Source organism: Dendrobates tinctorius, unplaced genomic scaffold (genome assembly GCF_039654945.1).
Source record: "Dendrobates tinctorius isolate UK_male_01 unplaced genomic scaffold, ASM3965494v1 ptg000224l, whole genome shotgun sequence".
Taxonomy (NCBI): Eukaryota; Metazoa; Chordata; class Amphibia; order Anura; family Dendrobatidae; genus Dendrobates; species Dendrobates tinctorius.
In genome coordinates this window covers 8,835,117-8,855,285 of record NW_027361891.1, presented here as the reverse complement: position 1 = coordinate 8,855,285, position 20,169 = coordinate 8,835,117, and positions in this window count along the sequence as shown.

The following is a 20,169-nucleotide window of genomic DNA, read 5'->3' as shown; positions in this document are numbered from 1 at the left end:
GTAAATAAAGGCATAAATCCTTGGAAGAGAATTTTTCCCGATTAAGTCCTGCTTTGAAATGAAAATTCTAAGGAAACATAAAAAATAAGGTTAATATCATATTCATATTCTAAATATTATTACTGATGTAGATTTTAATTTTCATTAAAAAATACAGTTCTACTATTTCTACTTCTACAAACACTCTATATATACTGTATGAATATGTATATATCCACAAACTATAAAACTACAGGATTATACTCTATAAAATAATTACATATAACTCACTAATTGTATAACACTGTTACACAAAATATATATATATATATATATATATATAATTACTTTTTCTAGCCAATTCCTAAACCCATACTTATTTCTCTGCAAAAAATATCCTGAAAGGTTCTTGCCATTTTAAAGCTGATAGATTCTTGGAGCAGAGTATTCAGTTTACAGGCCATGATGTCACTCACCACCTGTTTCTGTCTGTCACATTCGGCCATCTTGGTTACAGAAAGAAGATCAAAACTCATCATTTTTCTTAATTCAATCTGTGTCTTTTCAGTGATATTTTGCATCATTCCATATGGCTTAAAACAAACATGTGATCTCCTTTGTTCTTCATATATTTGATTTTGGGGAAAACTCATTTTAGAAGGTTTTGCTAATACAGGCTTCTGATAAGATTTTACTCTGCCTGTCTTTACAAAATTAGCACAATTTACTTTCCTCTCACGATTCTCGTGTTTTCTGGCAAAATCAAGGGATTGCGCACATTCAAATAAAGAATATTTTTGTGACGCAATAACACGAGATGCAGGATTTAGAAACCAAAATTTGCTTACAAAACTCCTTATGAGGGACGGTGTTTTGACATTCTCACTCAGCATTCTATACAAACGTTCATATATGGACATGAACGTAAAAATACATTCCTTCCGACCAATCCTTAATTTTTGAAGAATATCAATATCTGGATGATTTTCATTTGATGAACAAAAAATGAGAATTTTTAATCTGTCTTTATCAGTTAAATTCTCATGTGTTTCACCAGATAACTTTAAAGATAACCTCCTGGAAAAGGTTACAGGGATCCACATTTTGAACAACTGATTCTTCAGCTCGTTCGATAAATCAAATTTGTCAACACAACTTTCAAAAACCTCAGAGTTTCTACAAACATGCATTTTGTTGTCATATGCAGGAATTATTTCGCATATTTTTATCAAATTCTTCCTTACGTTACTTCGGATTTGGGCCTGTGAGTCGTCTATTTTTAGTGGTACGTCTTTCCCTTGTACGTCCTCTACGTCAGTTCTGAAGTCTCCTCCTACTTCTCCATCTTGTTCCACGTCTGCAAGGTCACCTTCAATGGCCGCTACAGACACTTGATTACAGTCAATCTCCCTAACTTTACAGCCAATCTCGAGAACATCACAACAATCATTTTTGGATTTCTCTGACACAGATCTATGAAATATATCTACCATCTGTAGAATATTTTTTAATCTCTCTCTTTCTCTATTGAAAAACTTAGAATCTAACCTTTGATTCTCGAGTTCACACTCGGCATATAAACTCAACCATAAAACTTCTGAATTAGAATTGTCTACAGACTTAAATTTCAATTTACTCTGCTTAGCAAGACAATTAATGACATCCATTTCTCTTACCTTGAAATGTCTCAGCTTGTTCCTTTGATGGACAACGCTGGGCTCCTGTCTTCACACGTCTTGGCTTCAGCACGTCTGGCACTTTGGCACTTGTAGTACTTCTCAATCTATCTGGCAATTCTTACTTCTAGGTTCTGTGTGATTCTTGTAAGTAGTGGAATTCCCGATAACTTGCACATATGATTTGACGTAAGCAAAGTCCAATCCCCCTTGTGGGCAAGTTGAGGGAAATCCGCAAAAAAGTACAAAAATTCAGATCTGGCTGGCTCTCCAATGTAAAATAATGCTTATCCTGTAAAATACTCAGGACTAGTTACCAGATAAAAATATAGTGGTTTATTTGGATTCTTCCATCAAAGAAAGGTTATTACAAAAAAACAGGTGAATAAAAATAGGTGAGAGATTGTCCATCAGTTCATAGCAAAGCAACGTGTATTCTTCTTTCTCTCCGGGATCTCACATGGCAAATGGCGTCTGTCTCTCAGTTCGGCTTCTTCGTAGTAAAGTAACATACCAGCTGTTATGTCATGTCATGGCCCAGAACAGATGACATCTTCGTGTCTGTCTCTCATGATGGTGAGGGAAGAAGAGCGACCTCTACAGTTAGCCATGAATTATATACGTCTCCTAAAGCACGTGGTCTCTACATATATGGAGCTGTCTTTCTACCATGAGCCAAGCTTAAAAATAGCCTATGTCGTGTAAGCTAAAGCAATGTACAGAACTGAGTCTTATAAGAAATGAACGGATTATTAATATTTAACAAAGCCTCATTTAAGAGTCTCAAACACGGGACTAGCCAGATCTTCCTCCAGGGAAGGACCCAGCCAAGGGGCGGCTCCTTTCGGAAACCACCATTACCACCATATTAAGTGGCCCTTTAAGTCAATATCCAGCTCTTTACGAGTTTACAGATATGAGAAGGGAAATACCAAGGCCAGGTATCCATCCACAGACAGCTGTTTCTTTTTGGCTAAATACTAATGTGCATAAGTACAGTGACACCCAGGAACAAAAATGAAAACCGCCGTAAACTGGCCAAACTTTGAGCTAGCACGGAGATACCACTACGACAAATGTGTGACCTGTATTTTTTTTTTGCAAAATACTGCTGTATGTATATTTTTCTGTCCTGTATAGTGACACCCAGGACAAAAAAATGAAAATCGCCGTAAACTGGCCAAACTTTGAGCATGCACAGATATTAGCTGACACGGAGATACCACTACAAAAAATGTGTGGCCTGTATTTTATTTATTTTTTGGCTAAATAGTGCTGTATATAAGTACGGTGCCAGACAGCAAAAAAAAAAAATAATAATTTAGGGCTAAAAAGACCAAAATTTTAGACAGATGGATGAGGCGTGTCACAGATATACCAGACTGTAAAATATGTGGCCTGTATGTATTTTTTTTTGGGGGGGTCAGCAAAATAGTGTCAAGAAATTGTGCAAGACTAAAAAAGAAATGTACTCAACCGTACCACATAAAAATTAAATATTTCTTTGCGCACTCAAAAGGGATGTTTTCGGTGAACTTGAAAGACTACTCAAAAGGGATGTTTGGGACCCCTTAATAATTGCTGAATTTTCACGCTGTGCTAGGAAAATGATCTGGCTGGATTGTGCACTGCCAAAAAGCAAAGGTAGGAAAAAAAAGTGCTCTGGATTGCTTTGCAATAAAAAAAGCTCTATTAGGCCCGCCCAAAATAATTTTCAAAGCCAATTACACCTGGGGCTAGGTATATACGGCCAATATATCCTACGGGTAGCAGCAGCACCAGAACACAGGAAGTGAATGGACTCTCTTGATGTATGTACACACCTACAGTGCCTGCAGGCCTTGCACTGATGTGTATTGAGCGACATACAGTACCCTGCCTACCTAACACTGGAACCTACATACTCCGGAATTAGTCCTTAGAAGAGCTGTTGGTTTATCTGGATTTGAGTAGTTTACAATGGTAGACCCCATACTGACTAATAAATCCCCAATTCTTACATTATCTCGGCAGCAGCTCTCCCTACACTATCTAAATCCGGAGCTGAATGCGTCGAGCAGGGCAGTGTCCGGTCTGTTATACCCCTGATGATGCTGTGCGGCCAGCCAATCACTGGACGACCACAACAAAGATGGCTGTGGCGTTTCTTTGCCTGGCAGACAATCCCTGCATCGTGATTGGGTCTGTAAAGTCCACCAAAAAATCTGGGTGGAGACCCGAGCTATTCAAGAGACAGACTATGCTATGCAAGAAACATAAACATATGCTATGCAAGAGACATAGACCTATTCTATGCCAGAGACACAGACCTCGGTGCTCGCCGACTACACTGAGTACCGTGATACTCGGGCGAGTAACAAGTAGTGGCAGCACGTTCGCTCATCACTAATCAGCAAATGAAAACTTATTCTGAAAATTCGAACATAGAGGTTAGAAACAGAAAGAGGGAAAGAGATAATAATAATGTTAAAATTTTTAGGGAGGGAAATGAGGTGACAATCTTGAGGAAAACACACAGCAACAACCCAGAAACACTTCATGAGAGAATGACCCATCTATTGGAATCTATATATATAATGCTGTGTGTATGTATCTGTGTGTATGTATCAAGCCACGCCCACTCCGCATAACCACACTCACTCCACACGCAAAGCCCCAATCACACCACCCACGTTGTTAGCGCAGAATGTTCCCTGCAGCCTTTCTGGGATTAATGCTGTGTGTGGATGAATCCCTGTAGCCTGTGATCTGCAATCAAGCACCAGATGACATTGGTTGAGGGGAGGACAATGCCTGGAGGGGGGCTATGGCACCAGCAAGGGCAACGGTTACCTGGGTTGTGGTGCTGCAGAGCAGAGCTGTCCACTGACTGTGGTGCTGCAGGTGTCATGCCAGCTCTGCTCACTCCAGGTTCACTATGTACAGGAAGAGCGGCACTGCGCATGCCCGAGAGTCTCCCCTAGCATTACACAAGCCTTCCTGGGAAATAGTGCTGTAGCGTTTAGTCACCCAGAGCACAAGGTAAAAATGGCCTGTATTCCTCACTGCAATAGGGGATTGTAGCAGGCAGGTGTAGTCTGTGTGTGTAGGTGCAGACAGCCCAGCACTGATGTCCTCCCTACCTGGGCAGCAGGATGGGTATGTCCCCCTGACTAAAACTGGCAGAAGAGTTAGAGTATTTGGTCAGTCTTTTACCTCAGTATTTGGTCAGTCTTTTACCTGAGTATTTGGTTAGTATTTTACCTCAGTATTTGGTCAGTCTTTTACCTGAGTATTTGGTTAGTATTTTACCTCAGTCTTTAGTAAGTATTTTACCTCAGTATTTTTCTTTTTTATTGCAATTAGTGCAATTTCTCTTGGGATCAAATGTTTTTATGTGCAATATAATCATTCTAATTTGTTATAACTAACCACAGTTAGTTACTATGCCCGGGCAATGCCAGGCTCCTCAGCTAGTAGTTTATAAAAATCCACCGAGTCCTGAAACAGGATCCAGTCGCTCCACAATCTCTTAACACGATCACTGCGTTCAGAGCTTTTGGCTGTGAGTTCTTCCATCCTACAAATATTAACCCCTTTCTGACATATGAAGTACTATCCCGTCCAGGTGACCCGGGCCTGTATGACCGTTGACAGGATAGTACATCATATGCGATCAGTCGCGCTCACGGGGGGAACGCAGCTGATCGCGACCAAGTGTCAGCTGATTGTGACAGCTGACACCCGGCACTATGTGCCAGGAGCGGTCACGGACCGCTCCTGGCACTTTTACCCCCGGCATACTGCGATCAAATATGATCGCAGCGTTCCTGTGGCATAGGGAAGCATAGCGCAGGGAGGGGGCTCCCTGCGTGTGTAGGGTCGGTGGGCCGGACTGGGGGGTGGTCCCTCTTTTACCGCGCAGAGACGTACAGAGACAATTTGGAGGCAGGTTTTCGGGTGCAACAGGTCCAAGTTTATTTCCGCCGTCCGACTGACGGCCCTCACAATACACCACCAATTCTCTTCACAGCCCTCCGTGTCCAGGCCCAGTTACACACACACACCGTACTTATCACCAGGGACGTAAATACACGTACCGTCCCTTTCTGCTTAACAACGTTCCTGTCAGCTCGGTCACTGTGGCCGCCTTAGGCCCGTACACCAACAGTAATTCTTCTGGTCAGGTATCGTCTTCAACTCGGTATGTGGTTCCCCGGGGCCTTGTCTGCACTGCGGTACTTCGTGTCAGGACCACGCCCCTTACTTCCTTTCTCCTCAGTCCCCCTGGTTGGGTTTTCCTCACAGTGCGGCAACTGTCAGTCTCCTCATCACTTGAGCTCCCCCTGGGGACTGGAACTTTCTGGAACCCTCCTGTCAAATTTATAAGTTTCCCGGTTCCCTCTAACTCCGCCCCCATGACCAACGGTTTCTTAAGCCCTAAGCTGATGTCAAGTCCTATGCTCACACTCCTCCCTGCCCTCTAATGGTCAACCCAAGGTACTTGCACGTCCACTACACTTTCCAAGCTGTTTCCCCACTGTAATAACTGACACCTGTCTAAACTGTGCAAACCTTCCTTTCTCTATTCTGACAAGTCCGTCCGTCCGTCAGGTCACCTTCCCTACACGTGCTTCCCTGAGACCTTCAGAACAACGTGATGTGATGTTAGGGAAAAAAATAATAAAATAAAAAAAAATGTATTTATTTCCATTTTCCCATTAGGGTTAGGGTTGGGCTATAGTTAGGGTTGGGCTATAGTTAGGGTTAAGGTTAGGTCTATAGTTGGGACTAGGGTTAGGGTTGGGGCTAAAATTTGGGTTAGGGTTGGGGGGGTTTCCACTGTTTAGGCACATCAGGGGCTCTCCAAACACGACATGGCGTCTGATCTCAATTCCAGCCAATTTTGCGTCAAACGGCGCTCCTTCCCTTCTGAGCTCTGCCATGCGCCCAAACAGTGGTTTACCCCCACATAATGGGGTATTAGAGTACTCAGGACAAATTGCACAATAAGTTTTGGGGTCCAATTTCTCCTGTTACCCTTGGAAAAATAAAAAAAAAATTGGACCTGAAGTAATTTTTTTGTGAAAAAAAGTTAAATGTTCATTTTTTTTTTTTTTTAAACATTCAAAAAATTCCTGTGAAGCACCTGAAGGTTAATAAACTTCTACAATGTGGTTTTGAGCACCTTAAGGGGTGCAGTTTTTAGAATGGTGTCACTTTTGGGTATTTTCTATCATATAGACCCCTCAAAGTGGCTTCAAATGTGATGTGGTCGCTAAAAAAAATGGTGTAAAAATGAGAAATCGCTGGTCAACTTTTAACCCTTGTAACTTCCTAACAAAAAAAAAATGTTGGTTCCAAAATTGTGCTGATGTAAAGTAAACATGTGAGAAATGTTACTTATTAATTTTTTTGTATGACATATCTCTGTGATTTAAGGGCATGAAAATTCAAACTTGGAAAATTGCGAAATTTTCGCCAAATTTCTGTTTTTCTCACAAATAAACGCAAATTATATCAAAGAAATTTTGCTAAAGTACAATATGTCACGAGAAAACATTGTCAGAATCACCGGGATCCATGGAAGCGTTCCAGAGTTATTACCTCATAAAGGGACAGTGGTCAGAATTGTAAAAATTGGCCCAGGCATTAACATGCAAACCACCCTTGGGGGTAAAGGGGTTAACCATCTCCGCAAACTTGTGGGGATTTTTAAACTATTTTTGCAATTTATTTTTTCTTAAACTTACTACAGCATGTTCGGAGCATGTTATAGCTAGCTCTGGTGGCACGGATTTCGTCATGATGACATTTGGTCACCATGGCAACAACTGGCCCCTATTGCTTTTGTTTTATCCTGAGGACACCATCTTTTCTTATGCAGAATATACAATTTAAAGTATTTTTTTTTTATTCATAATACAGCCAAATGTACACAGACATGTTGCAAAGAAAAACAGTATTTGTGTGTGCCAAAGTAAAAATGAATAAATCTTTATTAGACATTATGAAATAGTATTAAAAACAGGGCCATAGAGGTTAATGAAAAAACACCAACAGACACCAATGGAAGAGCATCAAAACGTGTTAATAATCAATGTGGTTGAGGCTATACTGGTAGTATATAAAAAAAAAAATCCATTTGAGAATGACGCCCGCCGCACCTGCGCAGTAGCAGCTATTGGTGAATATAGCGGTGATCTGATAGTTGCTATTGTACAGGCAGCGCCATCTTGGAGGAGGAAGATGACCTCAAGCACATTTATTATTAACACAGTAAACATGCGATTATGCTGCAGCGTTCACCTGGCCGCAAAAGGTTGTTTTTTTTCAGTATATACATATATTCATTATATAAACCAGGGGGCAGGCCAGTGAGGGATCAGTGACCTTTCAACAGTCTGCATTATGAACAGCTAATCAGAGCGCCACATGAAGAATTTCCACAGGCCGCCCTGGGGCATGAGCATATCAGTGACTCAAAACTGAAAATGAAGATTACACAACAACCACAAGATGGATTTCATCACCCAAGTATCATTGTAATCAGTATAACGGCGCGGACCTGACACTGTTTGTAGGTTATTGTGCACAATCCTGTTGACAGGTTCTCTTTAAGAAGTCCTTCTACTCTACACTCATTACCTGTATTAATTGCACCTGTTTGAACTCGTTACCTGTATAAAAGACACCTGTCCACATACTCAAGAGATTTTGGCCAACAACCTCCTTCCCTCAGTAAGAGCATTGAAGATGGGTCAAGGCTGGGTCTTCCAGTATGACAATGACCCAAAACACATAGCCAGGGCAACTAAGGAGTGGCTCCGGAAGAAGCATTTCAAGATCCTGGAGTGGCCTAGCCAGTCTCCAGTCCTGAACCCAATAGAAAATCTTTGGAGGGAGCTGAAATCTAATGTTGCCCAGCGACAGCCCCAAAACCTGAAAGATCTGGAGAAGATCTGTATGAAGGAGTGGGCCAAAGACCATGCTGCAGTGTGTGGAAACTTGGTCAATGACTACAGGTAATAATAATAATAATCTTTATTTATATAGCGCCAACATATTCCGCAGCACTCTACAATTTAATAGTTTCAAAGTAACAACTTTAACAATAATATAATGATTAAAGCAGAATAAGACGACCCTGCTCGTGAGAGCTTACAATCTACAATGAGATAGGGGAGATACAAAGTACAGGTGTGTATTTACAATGATGATGGTCCAACCATCTTGAGGGGGTGAGGGGGCAGATAGAGATAGTAAATGGGCTACTCACGCACAATTACACAATGCCTGACCTCTGTACTTGCAAACAAAGGTTTATGCACCATAGAATGTTAGAGTTGGAAGGGACCTCAAGGGTCATCATGTCCATCCCCCTGCTCAATGCAGTACAGGATTCACTAAACCATTTCAGACAGATGTCTGTCCAGCATCTGTTTGAAGACTTCCATTGAAGGAGAACTCACCACCATTCCATTGTTTTGCATGCTTCCATGTACAAATGAGGATGGAGATGATCCCTCTACACTGTGACATCCCTTCAGATATTTGTACACAGCTATTAAGTCTCCTCTTAGCCTTTTTTTTTGCAAGCTAAACATTCCCAGGTCCTTTAACCATTCCTCATAGGATATACTTTACAGTACGCTCACATCCTGGTAACTCTTCTATGAACTTTCTCCAGTTTTTAATTTTTTTTTAAATATGGTGTCCAGAACCGGACACAGTATTCCAGATGAGGCCTGACCAATGAGAAGTAGAAGGGTATAATTAATTCATGTGATCTAGACGCTATGCTTTTCTTACTACATCTTAGAACTGTGTATGCCTTCTTTTGCTCTATCTTCTTTCCTTTTTTGAAGATAGGGACAACATTTTCCCTTTTCCAATTTTCTGGTACTTCTGTTTACCAGGATTTTAAAAAGACTCTGGCTAGCGGTTCTGCAATTTCCTCTGCTAGCTTTTGCAGTACCATAGGATGTAATTAATCTGGGACAGGAGATTTAAATTAATTTAAGCTAGCTAAGTGTTCCCTCTCCATTCTTTGTAGGTGGGAAAACTTGCAAAATCGGCAGTGTATCAAATACTTATTTTCCCGACTGTAGATATCCGTGAGATATATAAATAATGCCTTTTGCATGTGTAGTCTACTGTACATGGATTAAGATAATAAATGAAAAAATGATCTGGGGTCTCCCTCATTTTTCATAACCAGCAAATGTAAAGCAGATAGCTGTGAGCTGATTATTAGGCTGGGAAGGTCCTTGGCTATTGGGCACTTATCAGCCTTAAAATAGCAACCCACAGATGCCCTGGAAATGGAGCATCACATTAGATGTGCAAATTCTGGAGCTTTGTTTTTCGTTCTTCCCAATTGCCCTGGTGCAGTGGCAATAAGGGTAATGATGGTTGGGGTTGTAACAAATCACAGCTGCCATCTATCCCTGGTGTTAATAATGGAGAGGGGTCTATCACACACCCCATTACTTACTGTAGGCTGGTTTCACATTAGTGTTTTTTTGTGCAGCGCATCGTGCGCGTTCATGCGTCATGCGTACCTATGTTTAACATGGTGTGCACATGGTCTTGCATTTGCACACGTTCGTATGTGTTTTCGTGTGCATGCGTTTTCTGTTCGTGTGCACCTAGGTGCGCAAGACGCAACCTGTTGCATTTTTGGGTCCGCCGAAAGGCGTAAAAAAATGCATGTGCACGCTTGCGCACGGAATGCGACAAAATAACGCATTACAGTCTATGGGAATGCAGGCGTGCGCATGGACATGCGTTCGTCTGCGTTTTTGTGCGCATGCGTTTTTGGCGTAAATATGTGTAGACACTGGTTTTAACCCCTAGAGAACAAATGGGCATAAAAAACACAAACGCATGCAAAAACGCATGATGTGGTTGTTTTGCATGCGTTTGTATTGTGCACGATGCGCTGCGCAAAACAACGCTAATGTGAAATTAGCCTAATACAGTAATCCGCCAAAACATACACACACACCCCATAAAATACTTTTTTTGAATAAAGAGTTTCTCACACTATCCCTGGTTAACAAATTTATTGAAAAAAACAACAAAAACAAGCAGGTCGCATGTAGTCTAGGCACAGTCCACAAATGGAAACCTGAAAAACATAAAAAGAGAAATAAAAACAATACACTGTCCCTCGTTTATCAATTTATTAGAAAACAAAAAGTTCCAATGTAGTCAATCGCTCCCTGAATTTATCCTCGGCGACTGTGAATCTATTTACCTCATATCTATCCATCTTTATCTTTGCACATTTGTCATTTCTATTCTGCATTCTATTGTGGTACGTGTCACACTTTGCGTCAATGTGCGCGGTACATATTGGCATCTGTGCAGCTGGAAAAAATGGACGTCTACTTAGTAAAGGACAATTGCAGAACACAACAGCAGACTCCAGTGGTAAGGAGTGGAATTGCGCCAAAATTATCAAGGTGAACAATAGCAGCCACTAGTGGTCAAACTGCAGAAGGACAACAGGAATCCTGGTAATGGGTTATTATAGCATTTAGGGGCCCACGTAAGGTCCTTATGTTTGCCAACTTATGCTTCTATGAAGCCCTAACGTAGGAGAAGTAGAATGCAGGTTACTACGTTTGGCTATGTTAGTGGGTCACCCATTGATTTCAATGGGAGATGTCACAGTGGCAGTGACCCGGTCCGTGGCCCTGGGCGTCCATGTAAAAGTGGATGGTGTTAAGCGTGGCTGATTAAAGTTTATAAGTGGATGATTCGTGATGCCACCTGTGGTTTCTGGTCAATTTGACCAGCGCTGCAGGGTTGCTTCTCTGGGACAGATGGTGTGGTGCAGCAATGATGTTGTAGCCCTCCACAGGTAGGGCTGTAGTTCCAGGGCAGTGTAATTGGTGAGATAGTGAGGAGAGCGTAATGGTGCAGTGTTAAGCACAGAGATGTAGCAGTGCTGAGTGGGTTGACGCAGGAATAAGCGGAGGACACCAGGGCATGTAGTTCCAAAGCTTTACTCACAGTCTGTTGTGCATACAGGTGCCCGCCTCGGTGCTGTGTCCTCCAGGTCAGGGGCTCAGCCAACCTCCAGGCAAGATGAAGTACTCTGTTCCAACACTCCGCCAACATATGCCTTCTCTGAACGTCTCCTTTCTAGCACTTGTAATGAAGTACTTGTGGTTGTGTGTTAAACCCGAGATCCTCCTTTAAGATGTTCCTTTGAACTCTACTTGTACGGCAGACAGCTGTAGCCTGCTTCGGGGACTCCTTACTACCTAGTCCCGGCTCACTCACGTTGCTGTTGTGCCCCCAAGTCTTGTGTGGGAATAAAGTGGTGACAACTTCTATTCCTCCGGTGTCTGCTGCAGGACCATTAGTATCCATACAACCTCGGGGACCGGACCCCAGCCATGTGCTTAGAAGTGAGGAAGGGTTCCACGCCGACCCTAGTCCTTAGCTCTCTTCTTCTCCTTACGTTCTGTACAAATCTTTCTTCCTTATGGAGAATTAGGCTTTCTATCTCTTTCCAGTGCCAGCAGCTCCAGGTCACAGGAGACTGCTGCAGCACCTCCTTCCATCCATCCCACTCAGGGGATCTCCTCTCTCAGACTGACCTAGTCCTAATAATCTCCCGCTCTCTTGTGCAGTCTAAGCTCCACCCACCTCCCAGCACTCTTCGTGTTCCAAGCAGGGAGCCACCAAAGTTGCTTTGATACACTACTATGTTGTGTGGGATGCAGGTGTTGGAGTGTGGTCAGGTGTCTCCACCTTACCTGGATGGTGGGGCACCACAGCTCAGGAAGAGGTGCAGCACCTCTGTGGCGACTGAACCCTCAGGGGTGCCACATCAGCAAAATATTCCTTCAAAGCAGTGTCAAGATTTTAGATCGAAAAACAGCGATAATCATTGTGTAAAAATAAATAACACAGTATATCCTAGCAATCCCTTGCCGATCCTTTCATAGCTGTCACATATCTGTACTAGTGTAAAAGAAAACAATTCCAGTCATACAGATATGTGACAGATGAACTCAATTACTGACTGCAATGGTCACTTGCTGTTTTTCACTAGCAGAGGGAACAAGGAGGCCATTGGAGATAGATAATGCTAAGTGTCATGATCCCAGTGCAGGTTTTTGAGCTGCACGTCAGGGGTTAATGTCTGGAGCTCAGTGCAGGCTTTGACCTGCACACCTGGGGTTAATGATTGTGGCCTCTTTCTGGTTCTGGGAGAGCTTCTTAAACCCCTGGGAAGCTCCAGTCCCTGCCAGTTATACCTTTGCCTTTGGCCGAGTGTGCTGACCTCTGTGTGCCTTTTCGTTGTTCTAGCTTGTTTATATGGTTCTGACCCGGTTCTGTTTCCCGTTGTGAGTTTGCCTGTTGATTCTGTACTGTGCTATCCTCTCTGTGTATGACTCATTGCCTGTGATCTGACTACTCTCTGCTCGCCCCTCTTGTACCTTGCAGCTATCTCTGTGTATGACTCATTGGCTACGTCCTGACTATCCTCCCTGTCTATGCCCCTTGGTAACTTTGTCTCGTTTTTACCCTGCTAGGAGTTCTCTTGCAGCTCCTAGCTCTCTGGAGTTTAAGCCACGCCCCTAGCAGTCACGTGCTTCAGTCACGGCTCTGAAGTACGCATCTACTCGGCTGCTGCCCGCTTCTCAGATATCTTTGAGCACAGTTCGCTTTCCGCAGGCTTCCAGCAGGTGGGGAATAGAGATGTCATTTTAGTCCCACCCGAATCCCCGGATAAATTGCCAGATACGTTTTCTGGTAAAAAAGATGATTTCAGAGCATTTAAGGAGGGCTGTAAGCTATTTTTCTCTTTGAGACCCCGCTTCTCTGGGGATGAGAAACAGAGGGTGGGGGTGGTTATGTCCCTGCTTAGGGGGTCCCCACAAGCCTGGGCATTTTCGCTTTCCTCTTCTGCCCCTGAGAGAATGTCTGTGGATACGTTTTTTGAAGCCTTAGGGCTTATTTATGATGAGCCTGATAGAGTGCGTTTGGCTGAGGACAAGGTGATGAGTGTCTGTCAGGGGGAGCACTCGGCCGAATGGTTCTGTACTGAATTCAGACGTTGGGCAGCCGAGATTTCCTGGAGTGATGCCGCCCTTCGGGGGTTATTCCATAGAGGCCTGTATGAACGTCTGAAGGGTGCTTTGGCACTCCATCCTCCGCCTGACTCCCTGGAAGATGACATGACCCAAGCGGTTTGCAAGGATCGCAGACTGCGGGCTAGAGGCGTTATGCAACGGGAAACACCATTATTCTTCAGTGGAGATGAGACCCGGACTCTTCCTGTGGCTATGGAGGTGAGCGCTGTCACCTGTGAGGAAAAGGAAAGAAGACGCCGCCGGGAGAAGCAGTTGTGCTTCTATTGTGGGGAATATGGACACTGGAAGAAGGACTGCCCCTCCTGTCCGTCATCCTCCAAGATGGCGGGAAACGACTAGGTCTGGGTAGTAGTCGAGGAGGCTACCCAGACCTTCAGGTACAATTTTCCTCAAGTGCAAAAATGGTGCTGCAGGTGGAACTGGAACTTGGTAATGGTCCGGTTCAGACTACTGCTTTTGTTGACTGTGGTTCTGCTGTGAACCTGATTGATACCAAAGTTATGACTCTTAATAAGATAGGGACAGTCAGGCTTCAGGATCCTGTTAAACTTGTGGCAATTGACTCGTCTCCTCTTACCCAGGACGGTATCTGTTGCAGGCCTGAACTTTTTTCTCTAAAAGTGGGTTCCACTCATGTGGAAAAACTAAGTTGTCTTGTGCTAGATAACTTGCCTGCAGGACTGGTACTGGGGATGCCTTGGCTTCAATGCCATAATCCTACCATTGATTGGGTTACAGGGGAGATCACTCAATGGGGATGTAAGGATAAATGTGGTAACCTGGGACATCTTCTTAACGCTGTTAAATACGTATCTGTGTCATCTGTCGGTCTGGAAGGTATTCCGGAGTACCTGAAGGATTTTGAAGACGTTTTTTCCGAAAGTGAGGCTGAGGCGCTGCCACCACATAGACCTTACGATTGTGCCATTGATTTAGTAAGTGGAGCCAAGTTACCTAAGGCTCGATTGTTCAATTTGTCTGGGCCTGAGCGCCAAGCCATGAAGGAGTACATAGCTGAGAGTCTCCGCAAAGGGCATATCAGGCCTTCTGTGGCAGCAGGATTCTTCTTTGTGAAGAAGAAAGATGGTGGTTTGCGGCCGTGCCTCGACTTTCGGGAACTGAACAAGATAACGTTTAGGAACACTTACCCGCTTACCCTCATCCCAGACTTATGTAACCAGTTAACTGGGGCCCAATGGTTCTCCAAGTTAGATCTGCGGGGAGCCTACAATCTGATAAGGGTTCGGGAAGGGGACGTGTTGTGAGTTCATTTTCCCCTTCACCGTCGATGTCTGATGAACTCCCTCTTCTGGTGAAGGAAGGTAGTGAGGCTGATTACCAAACACCTGATCTGGTAGATGATGACTGGGTAACAGGAACTGCTGACTGGATATAAGGCAGCCGACGCCCTTCTGAGTCGCTGGTGATTTCTCTGCTGGATTCTTGGAGACCAGTCTGATTCCTGCTTCCAAAGATAAGTTTTTGCTCTGCTATTGAACTTATTAGTTTTGCTTTGTTTGCCTTGTTTTTTGGAGTTCAGCCATCCCCGGCCGGGGGTGTGCTGAGTTCCTTTTTAGTCTCTGATCAGTTTGTCTCTTTGCTCCGTCTTCAGAATTTACCTGAGTGCTGATATAGTCATTTTGAAGTCCTAGCGACTTCAGGGCCTGTTTTTCCTATCAGACTGTTGGGACATTTTTTGGTAGGGTTTTTTGCGGATTGCAGACAGCAGCTTTTCTGTCCTGTGCTTTTTAGTTAGCTTGGGCCCCATCGTTTGCTCAACCTATCTTTCTATCTGTGTTAGTGAATCATAGAATCATAGAATCGTAGAGTTGGAAGGGACCTCCTGGGCCATCTGGTCCAACCCCCTGCTCAAAGCAGGATTCGCTAAATCATCCCAGTTAGATGTCTGTCCAGCCTCTGTTTGAAGACTTCCATTGAAGGAGAACTCACCACTTCTCGTGGCAGCCTGTTCCACTCATTGATCACTCTAACTGTCAAAAAGTTTTTTCTAATATCTAATCTGTGTCTCCTCCCATTCAGCTTCATCCCATTGCTTCTAGTCTTTCCTTGTGCAAATGAGAATAAAGTTGATCCTTCTACAATGTGACAGCCCTTTAGATATTTGAAGACAGCTATTAAGTCTCCTCTCAGTCTTCTCTTTTGCAAACTAAACATTCCCAAATCCTGCAACCTTTCCTCATAAGACCTTTGCAGACCGGTCACCATTCTGGTCGCTCTTTTCTGAACTTGCTCCAGTTTGTTGAAGTCTTTTTTAAAATGTGGTGCCCAAAATTGGACACAATATTCCAGATGAGGTCTGACCAAAGAGGAGTAGAGGGAAATAATTACTTCACGTGATCTAGACTGTATGCTTCTGTTAATACATCCTAGAATTGCATTTGCCTTTTTTGCTGCTGCATCACACTGTTGACTCATATTCAGTCTGTGATCTATTAGTATACCCAAGTCTTTTTCACATGTGCTGTTGCTTAGCCCTATTCCTCCCATTCTATATATGCTTTTTTCATTTTTATTGCCCAGATGTAGTACTTTGCATTTCTCCCTGTTAAAAACCATTCTGTTAGTTGCTGCCCATTTCTCCAGTTTATTTAAATCTTTTTGAATCCTCTCTCTCTCTTCTCTAGTATTAGCTATCCCTCCTAGCTTTGTGTCATCAGCAAATTTAATCAGTTTACCCTCAATTCCTTCATCTAAATCGTTGATAAAGATGTTGAACAATACAGGGCCCAGGACAGAGCCCTGTGGTACCCCACTTGAGACATTCTTCCAACTGGATGTGCAGCCATTTACGACCACTCTTTGGGTCCGATCACTAAGCCAGTTATGAATCCACCTAACAGTTGCCTTGTCCATTCCATACTTAGTCATTTTTTCAATAAGGATTGTATGAGAGACTTTGTCAAATGCTTTGCTGAAGTCAAGATATACTATATCTACAGCATTTCCTTGATCCACCCAATCAGTAATACCGTCATAGAAGGAAATTAAATTAGTCTGACATGACTTATTAGTTACAAACCCATGCTGACTCTGTTTAATCACTTCATTCTTATCCAGGTATTGACATACATGTTGTTTAATAATTTGTTCAAAGATCTTTCCTGGTATAGAAGTCAGACTCACCGGCCTATAGTTGCCTGGGTCCACCTTCTTCCCCTTTTTGAAGATAGGAACAACATTTGCTCTTCTCCAGTCTTCTGGCACTTCTCCTGTTCTCCAAGAATTTTCAAAGATTATGGAGAGGGGTTCAAAAATTTCTTCTGCTATCTCCTTCAGTACTCTGGGGTGTAATTCATCTGGACCTGGAGACTTGAATTCATTTAGGTTAGCTAAGTGTTTCCTCACTATCTTTCTGTTTATAGATATCCTGGATTCTTCTATTCCCTTAATAGGACAGTGAATAACAGTTGATGTTACATTTCCTTTCTGAGAGAAAACAGATGCAAAATAGGAATTTAAAAGTTCAGCCTTCTCAACATCCTGTCTTACCATTTCATCATTTTCATCCTGTAAAAATCCTATAGCATCTTTGACTTTTCTTTTACTTTTGACATATCCCCAAAATCCTTTATTATTGCTTTTGACATCTCTTGCAAGTCTCAATTCATTTTCAGCTTTAGATAATCTGATTTGTGCCCTGCAGGTTCTGCAGACAGCATTATATTCTTCTTTAGATATGCCTCCTTCTTTCCATTTTCTAAACATTTTTTTCTTCCTTTTTAGCATGTGCTTAAGTTCTGTGTTCATCCATCCTGGTTTCCTTAAATGCTTCCTATTCTTCCCTATTCTTCCTATTCTTCCCTATTTCATCTTGCTTCACCGTCATTATATGTTGGGGGCTGCCTATTGCTTTGGGGTCTGCTCTGGGGCAGTTTAGTTTTCCCCTTTCTTTCTTTAGGCCTATTTAGTTCTCCGGCTGTGATCGAGGGGTCTAGGGCATCGTAGGAACCCCCCACGGCTACTGTTAGTTGTTGTGGCTAGGATCAGGGGTCTGCAATCCGATAGCTACCAACCTCTCCTGTTTTCTGGACTTAGCTTGTATTTTTGTTTTTTCCTCCTTCGGTGACTCATTCATAACAGAATCACCAGCCATACCGCAGATCCTAGGGTACTCAATAGCAGGAAAGAATTGTAAAAAGGAAAAAAAAAAAGTTTGTCAGAATATTTTTTTTTTTGTGTATATTTTTTCCTCTATGTCTCTGAGGCCGCAGGGGGAATTTTTTTTTTTTTCTCAATGGAGATGAAGCAATTGTCTGATCGTGTGGAGCAGCTCGCTGCTGAAGTGCGGGGAATTTCCGCCTATCTTGCTCATTCACATGCTGCTGAACCAAAGATCCCTACTCCTGATGTGTTTTTTGGGGATCGGTCTAAATTTTTGAATTTTAAGAATAATTGTAAATTATTTTTTGCCTTGAAGCCTAACTCGTCGGGGAGCTCCGCGCAGCAGGTTAAAATTGTCATCTCTTTGCTGCGCGGCGATCCCCAGGATTGGGCGTTTTCTTTGAAACCTGATGATCCTATTCTAACTAATGTGAACGCATTCTTTCAAGCCTTGGGGTTGTTGTATGATGAACCTAATGCTATTGATCAGGCTGAAAAGGCCCTGTTGGCATTGAGCCAGGGTCAGGATTCTGCAGAGTTGTACTGTCAAAAATTCCGAAAGTGGGCGGTCCTTACTACCTGGAATGATGGTGCCTTGGCAGCTCTCTTTCGGAAGGGTTTGTCAGAAACCGTAAAAGATACTATGGTGGGATTTCCTGTTCCCTCTGGTCTTGACGATTCTATGTCATTAGCCATTCAGGTTGATCGGCGTTTGCGTGAACGCAAAACCGCACGAGAGGTATTGCCACTTGTTGAACAAATGTCTGAACCTATGCAATGTGATAGAGTTTTGTCTGGGGCGCAGCGTCAGGAGTTCAGAAGGCGTAATGAGCTGTGTTTCTTCTGTGGTGATGCCTCGCATATAATTTCTGTCTGCCCTAAACGAGAGAAACGTTTTGCACACACATTTGCTGTGGGTGGTGTTCAACCTAAGTTTCTTCTGGCAATTACTCTGATCTGCTCCCTGTCCACATTTTCCGCTATGGCTTTTATGGATTCGGGAGCAGCTCTGAACCTGATGGACTTGGATTTTGCTAAACGTTGTGGATTTCCTATTACACCTCTGCGGACGCCTATCCCTTTGAGGGGTATTGATGCTACTCCTTTGGCGAAGAATAAACGTCAGTTTTGGACCCAGGTGGTAATGCAGGTTGCCCCAGACCATCAAGAGAATTGCAGATTTTTGGTGTTGCATAATTTGCATGATACCATTGTTCTGGGGTTTCCCTCGTTGCAAATCCATAATCCAGTATTGGATTGGAAATCTGTGTCTGTGGTGAGTTGGGGTTGTCGGTGTGCCCTTAGTGATGCTCCTGTTTTCTCCACCTCTCCCCAGTCACATGATGTTCCTGACTATTTGGCTGATTTTTATGATGTATTAAGTGAGAATGAGTCTGCGTCTTTGCCTCCTCATAGGAGTTATGACTGTGCAATTGAGCTGAACCCTGGGTGTAAATTTCCCAAGGGTCGACTTTTCAATTTATCTGTACCCGAGCACGAGGCTATGCGATCCTATATTAAGGAGTCATTGGAGAAGGGTCATATTAGACCATCCTCTTCACCCTTAGGTGCTGGGGTTTTTTTCGTGGCTAAGAAAGATGGGTCATTAAGGCCTTGTATTGACTATCGTTCCCTCAACAAAATTACTGTTAAATATCAGTATCCGTAACCCCTGATTTCTGATCTATTCTCCAGAGTTAAAGGTGCTTGCTGGTTTACAAAGCTTGACCTCAGGGGGGCGTATAATCTTATTCGCATTAAGCATGGGGATGAATGGAAGACGGCGTTTAATACTCCGGAGGGACATTTTGAGTACCTGGTGATGCCTTTTGGGCTCACTAATGCCCCTTCTGTCTCAATTGACTCAATTATTAGGGGAACAGATAGGGCAATCTGTCACAAAGACAGGGATCGTCGAACGGTGTGCTGCCTACCTGGCGCTCGAGTCCGACACATCGCTGATCGGGTTGACAGATTACTGGGAGGGGCTGGTGAGGATCCAGCGGTCATGGTGCACATTGGCACAAATGACAAAGTTAGAGGTAGGTGGAAGGTCCTTAAAGATGATTTCAGGGAATTAGGCTGTAAGCTTAAAGCAAGGACCTCCAAGGTGGTATTTTCGGAAATACTTCCTGTACCACGTGCCACGCCAGAGAGGCAACGGGAGATTAGGGAGGTTAATAAGTGGCTCAGGAATTGGTGTAGGAAGGAGGGGTTTGGGTTCCTGCAGAACTGGGCCGACTTCTCAGTTGGCTACAGGTTCTACGCTAGGGACGGGCTGCACCTCAATGGGG